Source organism: Mercenaria mercenaria, chromosome 11, assembly GCF_021730395.1.
Source record: "Mercenaria mercenaria strain notata chromosome 11, MADL_Memer_1, whole genome shotgun sequence".
Classification (NCBI taxonomy): domain Eukaryota; kingdom Metazoa; phylum Mollusca; class Bivalvia; order Venerida; family Veneridae; genus Mercenaria; species Mercenaria mercenaria.
This window is the reverse complement of record NC_069371.1, coordinates 22,369,466-22,381,193: the sequence shown is the minus strand read 5'-3', so window position 1 is coordinate 22,381,193 and position 11,728 is coordinate 22,369,466. Positions and strand designations below refer to the sequence as shown.

The 11,728-nt window shown below is 34.2% G+C and overlaps 1 protein-coding gene across 1 annotated transcript in view; it reads left to right on the top strand.

The window, feature by feature from the left end:
- The first annotated feature begins 1,749 nt into the window (after positions 1–1,749).
- The window catches only part of LOC128547061 (secretin receptor-like), a 167,827-nt gene continuing 157,848 nt past the window's right edge, over positions 1,750–11,728 (top strand). The window contains exon 1 of the mRNA XM_053518729.1: positions 1,750–2,036. The gene's annotated coding sequence lies outside the window, so the exon portion shown is untranslated. The remainder of the gene's footprint in view (positions 2,037–11,728) is intronic.

The window sequence follows — 11,728 nt, the reverse complement described above, 5'->3', positions numbered from 1 at the left end:
GCCACCAAGGTGCAGGAACTGGTGGTGTCGCAGATGATGGGTACCCTGGTGAAGTAGTTCCAGTTGACCCCGTGGGCGGTGCCCCGGTTTGGGATATCCAAGGTGGGGTGTAGTAGGTGTTGTACCCACCAACTGATATACTGGTGCTCCAGACAGGACATGACCGCTGTGTCCAAAGGTACCTGGGTATGTACCAGGTTTAGTGAACAAGGGTTGGCAAGCCCAAGTGCCCTCCCCGTGTGTAGGTGGGGCATCCTGGCCAACTCTGCTTTGACGAAGCCTCTGAATATTGGACGCTTTAGCACCATAAACTCTTTGAGTATTGTTCCCTAGATCCCTATACCCAGGTCGACCGGGATTTTCATGATTAAAACAATTAATCTTGACAAGAGGACATTGAGCCTTCAACTCCTCTGGCGTTTCACAAGGGGTGTTCTTTTTTGTTTGCTCCCTGGGAAAGGGTGTAGCCCTAATTACGAGGGTAGAATTTTGTAAGTATTTGTCTTTCATTGTAGTGTCTTCACCACAGTCTAAAATTTCTAACCTTTCCTCTTCCCCCTCAATATCAAACTCCTCCTCTTCCCACTCAAATGAACCACCCAAATCATAATTGTCAGTAAACATTATCCTCTTGATAATATCCTCCCCAATGCTGAGGTTAGGTAATTGCACGAACATTATATACTCTATGTTGCCGTACATTTTTCTGTGCACGGCGATTGCCTTTGCCCCCTCCCGGGATAGACCCGGGATTACCGACCGCATATTATCAAATATTTCAATGAAAGTTATGAAGATCGGGTCGTTACTACCCGACGTTTGAGTGTGATGGTCCATGGTAGATACACAATATACAAAACAAGTCACAAAGCAATTATTTTTAGCAATTTAATACAAAAACAAACAGCGAACAATATAATATTGCGGAAGGCGAACGGTAGCTATGCGCAATATGGTTGCGCAAAGAAACCGGAAGCCGGGACCACGCCGCGTCCCGCGCGCAGCTGTTCTGCGCAGCGGTTTCCCTGCCCAAATTTATAGACTTATTTTATACCAAAAAGTCACAAATACAAAATAGAAATATTAAAGAAACCTATTTCAACCTCCCCTATTAAATTCCCCACACCGGGATGACCTCCCGGTACGCTATAAGTTTATAGCTGGTAGTGCCCCGGGCCCGTAAGGTCCGGGGGTAAAATAACCTAAGTGGTTGAAAACACACTAAGCACGACAATTCCTAGGGAAATGGGGATTTTTGGACAATAGCGGCGATGTGTTTCGAGCCGCTAATACCCTACTCTCACCCAAAATCTTTGGAAAGTTGACGTATTGCTACGTGGGCCCGAAAACCACTCTGACACCAATATAGTGATTTTTCACTATACAGGATGCCGATAATACAAGAATACAATGATATCTGGTTTTGAAGCTTAACAGATAACAAAGATGGACAGTACAAACACAGAAATCACTACTTACAGCCGATATTCTCGAGGCTGGAGCAGATCGATGCAGGAATATACAGAAATACGTCTAGACTATATAAATGCTGGGACTTGACTGACGCTGGTTGGCTGGAATCCCCGCGTGCTGCTTCAGTGACGTCACTTCTGCAGGTCGGCGACCCCTTCCATCGCTGATCAAAGGCCACAATTCACTACAATAATATTAAGTGCATGTTATTAACATCATCGAAGATTCCGAAATTTTGTTCCTGTTAATGCATTTAACAATACTAGGCATGTTATTATATTTTCAAACCTCTAGCAGGTACAGGTGCTTTCTCTTAGTAGTAGCGTATTCAGCACATCATTTTTCACGCAGTCTAACGCGCTGTACTTGTTTTTAACTAATAAATTTGAAATAACTTTGCCAATCTATAAAATGGTTATATATGGATAGTTATGGATAGTTTAAAAAGTTATTGGTAAATATGTAGAAAGACACAACATATTGTTTTGTAAATGAAATGTGCTGTGGTAGATTTACGAAAACGTTTTGGATACATTTTACGTTGGGTGGATATATAGAGATAGGTAAGTAAATATAGATATTAAAATATCAATTATCACATGTTTTTTAAAGATTTTTTTCTTGGATGTGCATGCGAAGCTTTAAATCAAAAACTTGAATTTAATGCTATAGTTTTATCAAATAAAAGAAATGTGAAATTGATCCACATAAGAAGTTATTCGTCACTTCTACAAACTCGAGGCGTAGGGATGAGGGCGTAATTCTAATTCATTACTACATGATTGCAATAAAAAAGGCCTTATAACGGCCATTCTAGCCATTACATTTTTGTAACAGAATTCATATTATTTTACAAGTAGGCTATACAATTGGTGATGATCTTCTTACAACGTTCCCCACTCTCTGTCCTTATGAAATACTATATATAATAATAGTTTCTTTCTGTAAGCATATTTTTCACTCATTTACTTTGAGTAATTGCGTATTATCAAATGTAGGTTTTTCTTTCTTGAATTAGTAACATGCTACGTGTATAAATCGTTTTTTTTTTTTCCATGAACACACAAAAATCATCATGTCATATGGATTTGTATAAATAATTGCATTATATACTCGTATAACAGTAATGGACTGACGTTAATAAAGTTATCTTCTGTTCTGACAGAACGGGAAATATGAGTTGAATATAGCACTTTGTTTTACATGTTCCCATTCTGGGTAAATTTCCTAAGCAAATCATCAAAATGACATATGTTTGAAATATTTAAAAAAAGAAAAGTAATGATGGTCGGTCCAGAACAACATATTTCTGGTCTATTGCAGAACCATTTTGAAAACACATGACTGAAATTGCATGTAATAATTAATGCAACCTGGTTAAATGCAAACCAATTATTGCTTACAAACGACCTACAAATCTTAGTGATATCTTGGTTCACAGTAGCCTGATGTCTTCGGATGTAAATGGTGGTGTTCTTAAATGTAATAGAACACGGTGTTCTCATTGCGCTAGTATAACTGAATCTGCACAGTTTACAAGCTCTCAAACTTTAAAAACATACGATGTTAAACAAAATCTTAACTGCATGTCTGAAAATGTTTCAGAAATAATATATCTCATTTAGTGATTTGCCGCTTAATAAATCATTGCTTGGAGTTCAGATGCGAAGGAATTATATCACGAGGGCGCAGCCTGAGTGATATAATAATACGCATCTGAACGACAATGATTTTATTCAAGAGCAAATCACTAAATGAGATATATTATTTCGATTCTAACACGTTACCATCGACTTTAAAATACATCCTTGAGGGCATTCATTAAATATTTGCCCGTTTTCAATCGGTTTCTTTTCAAGCGCGCCGCTATGCCGTTTGACGCCATGACGTAATGATTGTGACGTCAGAACAGTGAATTGTTGTATGATAATTCACTGTTTTCAGCCTTTTTTGTTTAATAGGAAAATAAATCGGATCGTGCTAGAATATCTATTTAATCACATGCAAAAAGTGTAAGTTACAATATGTGGGACAAACACATCAGAAATGTTCACAAAGAATGAACAGCCATAAATTTGATATCAGACAATTTCCTGATACTCCTACAAATGTATCTGAACATTTCAATTCTGAAAATCACTCTGTTAGGGAGTTTTCTTTCATGCAAATCGACTTGGTAAAAAATGACTGGTTTAGGCTCTTGAAAGAGACTCGTTGGATTCATACATTGAATACAGCCTGGCCTTCTGGCATGAATGCTAAAATATTATTTTAGTCTTTCATTTTTTTTTCACACAGATTCTTCCTAATGTATTTTTGCATATTAGTTAGTTTTCCTTGCCTGTATTAATATTGTTTTTGCTTTGCAATAAGTATCTATTTTTGATCCTATACTATACTATATGTGAATATTACGCCAAAATGGGTAACGTCTTTTGACGTCGTCATTGACGTCGTACTTTCCTGTGACGTCATACTGTTTTGTTATTATACTCTGATGAAGTCCAATGGACGAAACATGTTCGTTTTGAAATAAAATGTATATTTCTGGAGTTAGTTCTTCGCTTTATCTATTTCATGTAATAATTGTTACATACATGCATTATACTTAAAGGTGGATAATCAGATTTTGGCCATGTAACGGATTTGTTCGAAACTTTAGCATCTGATCATTTACACTCATTTATGTTCACTTAACACTTAATACAAATTAGATTTTCACTGGAGGTATTTTTAAAATTTCATTTTCCTATCCTGGTTGCCCAACCAAGATAGAGTTATTTTATCATAAGTATAAATTTGATAAGCATACTTTGCCTAAGGAAATGTATAAATATTTGACATATTGTAATATATTTGTAAAATATTTGCATTAAAAATTATGTATTTAGATGGAATTCATTAGAAACGCAAGTTTGAAAAATTATTATTACCTCCCTTTGCCTATCTTGGTTGCGCAACCAAGACAGATTGGAAATAAATGAATTCAGAAGCTACACACAGCTTTAAAACTTGCATTTTGGTTCAGATTGTTCAATAGTTGATATGTCTATCAAATGCAAATGTAAAACTAGACATTGTATCGAAATAAAAAGAAATACCCAGCTTTTTATATACTTTCATATTAAAGGGGAGTAATTACAAAATTTTATAAAAATAATAAAATATACATTTCAAATAGGAATCTAACTCTATGTAATCGGTCTTTTTGTTCCTTAAATAATTCTCTACCAGAATATACAAAAAAGTAAAAAATGTCATTAAATGTTGATTAAATGTGATTGACAACCTTTAAACATATAAGCAACACACATTTGACAGGTTTACAAACTTTATTCAATTATTTGTTTATATCGTATCGGACTCAAGGTATGAAGCTGTTTAGAAGCAATAAATGTTGCAAATGGAAGGTTTCCAAGACATGATAGTATAGTTTATTATCGCATCTTACAAACAATCTCAGGCGACACTAATTGGTTTTTGTATTGTATGTTTTCAATGTTTGATCCGCAGCGTACTAATAAGTTAAGTGGATCGATATAAAAACGTAAGAAAACATAGGTATTGCCTTTATATCATGCTTAAGTGAGTCGTATTTAATTCCAAGAAATCTTTTGAAAACATCGCCTGCTGAATAATAGTCTGTGTTCAGACCCTATGTTTTGTTAACAAGAAATAACTCATGAGGCAAATTAAATTTTGTTTCATTATATCCCTTTTCTTGTCAATACATAATCAGAGTCAAGAAAGATGATCAGAATATACATGAGAAATGATTTAAAAAAATACCTAGTCGGTAGCCAGAGTAGCTGAATACCTTATAATAACCATTTCCGAGACAACTGGAGGTATAGTTTTAATTTGCTACGACCTTTTGTTTGAAAAATTCAACAGCAGAGATGATAGTTTGCTTTTCGTGAATAACGGCGGACTTTTTCTTACCCGCTGCAATGAACACTTTCTGTATAATTATCCTTTGGAGGTACATTTTAGTATTATTTTGATTTTTTGGTCAAAACTGCAATGTCGTTTTAAAACAAATTCATTTGAAAACTAAATCTAATCCGTTAAAAATGAATTGATGAGATATTCTAATTTTGCTGGCAATATGTTAACACGCGACTGTAATATGTATGTCTTATTCGTAAATTCACTAATGACGGTGCGTTATCAAAATTTCGAGTAAAAATAAAGTAGATAGATAGATAGATACTTTTATTTCCTCCATAATATGAAGAGCACAACATACATTACATATTATACACAGACAAACAAATGAATTAAACATTAAATTCACAATAAAATACATGTATACTAAAATACTATATACAAAGAAGTACCCATCCACAGTGAAAGCAACTATTTCATATATTTATATAATAATGATTCAATCATTCCTACATCTGTAATGATAATGACAGATATGTGAGACTGTATCTATAATCTGGTTGCTGATCAATCATTTCACGAGGTTTAAGGTTTAGTAAAACGTTGTTAAATTACCGAACGATACTCGAAATTTCGAAGATGATCGACAGTAGTTCTTAAACAAGGGAAACTGATCGATTTGAGTCCCTTAGAATTATTGAGAGAAAAAAACTACAACAAAAAACCATACAACCCAAAGTAGCATAAGCTTGTGTACAGCAACCTTAACCCGAAACGAAATGGTAAGGCTCCTACAAGCTTGCGATGAAGATTATCAAAACCTCGTCTTGTAGTGACAAAACAAATATTATATCATTACTATCGATATTTTCGAGCATTAGTAGGAAAACATTTTACAAAACAGTTTTAGCAATGAGATATGCCGTAATTGACCACTGGGCTCGCCTAGAGTGCATAATTTAATAAATGCCACGAGCTGTATTCGTGGAGGTTTGTCCACAATATCATTGTATGCCTCTATACCAGCCCTATCTATCACTGTAACGTATGTTCAGGTCAGAAATGGAGAATCGACAACGCGTTTTTAAGCAGGCGACAAACTAATAGATAACGTGTCTACGTATTCATCCATGCATTCATGTAATAACAATGAAATCTCTGGTAAAATATAACGGGCGAACATAGACTTTCGGTTGCCAAATAATCCGATTTTAGAATGCTTTATCTATATTACGCACGCAAGGAAAAATAATAATAAGGAACAAATATCACATTTCCTCATATTTATATTACTTTCGTTTGAATGAGCCTACATGTTATTTAAGTTAAACTATCAAACTATCAAATATATCTTGCTTGATCTCCTATAAAATTGATAATCTTAATTATTATGTTGGCATAATCAGCCCATTTTAACAATGGCAATCAGTATCTCACACTACACATGATGACTGTACACTTGTTTTGAGACAAATATCATGTCTATTACGTACTAATGTGCTGGCTTAGCTTTGAACAAAAATAAGAAAACAAATTTTTAAGACAATTTCCTGTGCAGTCCTATTCAACACAGTTTGCAAGTCTTGATCATTAATATCTTCAAAATGCCAAGCTTTTTGTGTTTAAGGAATTTCAAGCTGTAAACGTGATATATCAAATATACATTTTTAAGTGTAAATCATTCCTGCAACGTATTTTATAAAGATAACGTCATGCTGTTAACAAACACAAATGGTAAATCTACCTTTGACCGAATGTTTTAACACTGGACTTTTGTAACTCTTTTTTTCCATGGCAAAGTTTGAACATTCTTATTGACTAGTGGACCAAGTATTAAATAGCAAATTTGAATTAAATTTTTCTTCATGTGATTTTTTGCATATTCGACAATCGATAATTCTATAGATTAAGTTAAAACTTTGAAGCCACGTTTATTGGGTGTCATTCAGAAATTGTTTTTGAGGATTTAAGCCGCCCTACCTTTTTGCGGTTACATCATTTGAGCCGCGCCATGAGAAAACGAACATAGTGGGTTGGCGACCAGCATGGATCCAGACCAGCCTGCGCATCCGCGCAGTCTGGTCAGGCTCCATGCTGTTCGCTTTTAAAGCCTATTGGAATTGGAGAAACTGTTAGCGAACATCATGGATCCTGACCAGACTGCGCGGATGCGCAGGCTGGTCTGGATCCATGCTGGTCGCAAACCCACTATGTTCGTTTTCTCATGGCGCGGCTCATTTGTCCTTTGTTATGTGCACAGGTATAAAGTTATCTATGTAAGGAGACAAATATTTTAAACATGTTTTCCTTTGGAAAATATCTTTCAATGATTTTTAACTTCTCCGTTTTTACACAAAAAACAAATCAAATAAAGAAATCACATTCCCCGTAAAACTATTACATGAATTTTGTATGGAAAATATGAAAAACAAAAATAGGAATAAATCGCAAGCTTACTTCTTTTTAGACTTCCTCCGTGCCTTTAGATGTTTGTTCTGTCATATTTCTCATATTTAAGTTTCTTCATTAACAGTGGAGACTTAAAATTTATTTATAAAGTAATTGCAGTATTTTTTTTTTTAAAAAGCATGCAGCCAGGAAGCCAGACTATCTTTCTTTCACAAAGACATTGTACGTACAAATGGTGATAGAACATGTTTCAAATAGCCATAACATAATATTGGTGTCGGCTGGTGTCGGCGTGTGCCTTTTCTTTTTGGCTAAGTTTTTTCGGCAACCTTTGCTTTTCTTTGTTCTTTGTGCTTAAAGCTTAATGTAACATGCAAATTAAATATGCAGGGGCTGGGCCGATACTTAAGGTCAAGATCACCAAGGTGTTATACTTAGATTATTTTCAAGGTATTTTTTTTCTGCAACCTTTGTTTTTCTTATATATATTTGTTACTATTGCTTGTATGCTATTGATAAATTGACATAAATATTGTCCAGCATGCAAACGGGGTATATGAGGGGGCTAGGCACATTATACATAAGGTCAAGGTCATGTTCCCGGAAGCTTTCTTTATAGACATAGTTTTAGTATGTAAGTAGAGGTCTTTATTGTGAAATAAATTTATTTTACCTTCAAATTGCCGAATAGTGGAGCAAAGTGTCTTGTGGACAGCTCTTGATATTTAAATAATTGTTTTATTTTCATGTATAATTTTTAATAAGAAGTGGATGCTAATTAGCTCATCAACAATTTGATGAGATAAAATCATTTTACTGTTTTTTTTTCAGTACCGCTAAATTTAAATTTGGCTGTTTTCTTATATATGGTTTTATGGACATGCCTCAACATTTTATTTGAGCTTATTAGCAACTACATCTTTCTTTTAGCATGTTGTTTTACTTAAAATACTCAAAGTAATACTGATATGTTTTAGGTATAAGTCTCTTATAACTCTTTTATAGAGTGGCAGTGTGCATTTTATTGATATTTTATTATGTATATTATGTAATATATGTTGTACACTGATGAGACTGAAATAAAGAGTATAATATATATTTTCTAAACTGTTGAAAACGGAGGAATTTTTAAAAGTGCATTGTTTGGTATTCAGATTCATCCACGTAACATAAGAGGATACTGCAGTTTACTTTTCAAACATGTATTCTATCAGTTCTAAGGAATACTACTGTGAGTGCGGTGATGGTGCAATTTTGTGTTTGATAGAATGTTAATGAATATATATAACTTTGAAAGCTTTACATTATTGGATACCTTATTAAAATTGTATGTTGCAACATTCATTGCAATGGCAATGTGTACTTTCTATTTGCTGCCTGTGTGTACTGATCTGTTTGCAGATTTCATTCTACTATTAACGAGTTAATTTCGGAAAATTGCAAGATGTTTATTTACAATGTAAACAGTAATCAGCTGTCAATATTAATATTGGAAGTCCTTATTGTTCTTGATATATTCCTCAAAATTTGCCTTCAGTAAGCTAAACTGTACCATTTCGCTTTTTTATATCTACGTCTGGTGCTCACAGAGTTCTTTTGTAAATAGAAATATAGACATTCTTTACAACTTTTTCCGGACACGAATGTCCTATCGATAATGACCTGTGCTAAACATGGCATTCAAATGTTCGCTGCATTCATGCAAAAACCTGTATGCTAAAATGAGTTACATTTGTACCTTTACACGTGTTGATCAATAGATATGCTATCAACTGTTTTCAAAGATTAGTACATAACTTATCAATTACCAGCATGAATATGAGATAGATTAGAGTAGATCTATTAATATTAAAGAAAGATAAATGTTAAATTTTTGTGATAACGTTTTACGAAAATACTGGTAGATAGTAAACAGCCACGGGTGGTAAACGCGCAATCCAATTCCCACTCAGAATACGTGCTAGCGTTGCGCATCAGAATATACAATGTCGAGGAGGTAGGTTTTTGTTTTTGTTGATAATGACACATTTACGAATGAAAACAAGACTAAAAGCAAAATGCTACTCGACACAAAAATAGATAAAGATCATATGGGTGAAATATCTGCTTTGTACTTAAGAATCGGCTCTGTTATCATAAAAACTCTGCAGACACGGATAGTAAAAATAAGCATGGACTCATGAAAAGTGTCTATAACTCGTGTGACTACTAGATGGTTTAATATTAAAAGCGTCAGGGTCCTCAAATAAGGCACATTAGGTCGGAAACTGGTATTTTTGTTGATTTCATACCTATTTCACGCTTCGTGTCGCCAGAGATTTTGTAATAATAGGGCCGAATCATAAATTGCAAACCAGATATTTCACACGTATGATGTTTAATCATATTTGTGTCGAACAGCAGTTTGCTTTTTACGAGAACATTTATAATTGTGTCATACTGAGCACCTACTTCAAATTCGTCTTTTCAACGCGCAACACCAGCACCGGACATCGCGCAGCCCATTTTAAGCATATTCCCAGCGGGAATTGGATTTACGAAATATTCTTACGTAATAATTGGTGAAAGAACTGGATCTCGGTATTACTCTCTACAAACTTCAGCATGATCATCTGTTGTGAAGACAGAACCATCTTGAAAATGATTTTACTGGCGCAAGTGTTTGAGAACACAAAAATCTACATGAAGCTCTAGCCCAGCAGAAAATGAAAGTCAGTCCAATCTCCAAAGAATGTCTTCCTGTACAAAAAACAGACATGACAATGAAAACATAAAATGGATAAACACTAGTCATTCCCATTTGTGTTCTGCTTCATCAAGAGCCTCATAAAGAAAAGTTTGAAAATTGTTTCTGTAGGTGGAAATTCTATTGAATATTGTAATGTCTATGAATAGGATTAATGACTATTTGAGTTTTCTGTTTCACACGATTTTGTACATTTCTGTATACAATACATTCCGTTGACATTGGAACTGTGATAATGTAGTCCATACATAACCAAGCTAAAGAACAAATAGAAAACAGTGATCAAAAATCAACTGCGTTCCTGATCAACCATTCCGTTTAAATAAGAAAAGATATGGGTTAATGGCAAGCCGCGAAGGTGAGGAAAAAGATATATTTAGATTACAATTTACAAACGGTAAATTGTTAAACAATCGCAACACAAGAATATTGTATTGTCATCGTGTGAAATATCTAATAGTACAATTTTATGTCGAATAAACTGTATCTTATGTTATGTTAATATCTAATATAAAATTACCACGCAGGTTCTGATACGTAAAAACATTAAAAAGATAATGCTAATTGTTCTTAAAACAGTTTTAGACACTATTTTCTAACTGAATATCATGACTGCGCATCAGTTATTTTGTAATTAAGGAATTGTTTAACTGTTTTACATAAAGTTTTAGATAAACGAAAGTATGCATAAATTACCACACTTTATAGACAATAATGAACTAGGACCGAAAGAACAGGAACTTTGACAAATAAACATTCCAAAGTTAGACTCTTTTATAATATAGCAGCAATATGGATATATTGCATTTGCTTGATTAAATCAATTATAAGTTATTAGTAATAAGTTAGTTGGCTTTATTATTAATTTCAATTACTTCATTGCTAGATACGGGATAAAGAATCTTCTTAATTAAGCGTTGTTTGAGTTCAGGACCTATTACCTATTAAGTCAGTTTAACATGGTTTTAGTCAATCGTGAAGCTTGGTGTGCTCGATAAAACGGGTGACACTCCCCACTTGATTTTTTGCTACTTACAGTTTTAAGGCTTGAACTGTGTTCTTACATTTTTCCTCGTTGTCTCTATATTGTACTGTGTCTATGTATTGCTGTGTAGATACCAACCATTCATACATACATTGCTATGGCGCTGCGGTTTGAAAACTCTGCGTTATTGTAGTTGGTTGTGCATCATTGTGTAATCGTACGACTTT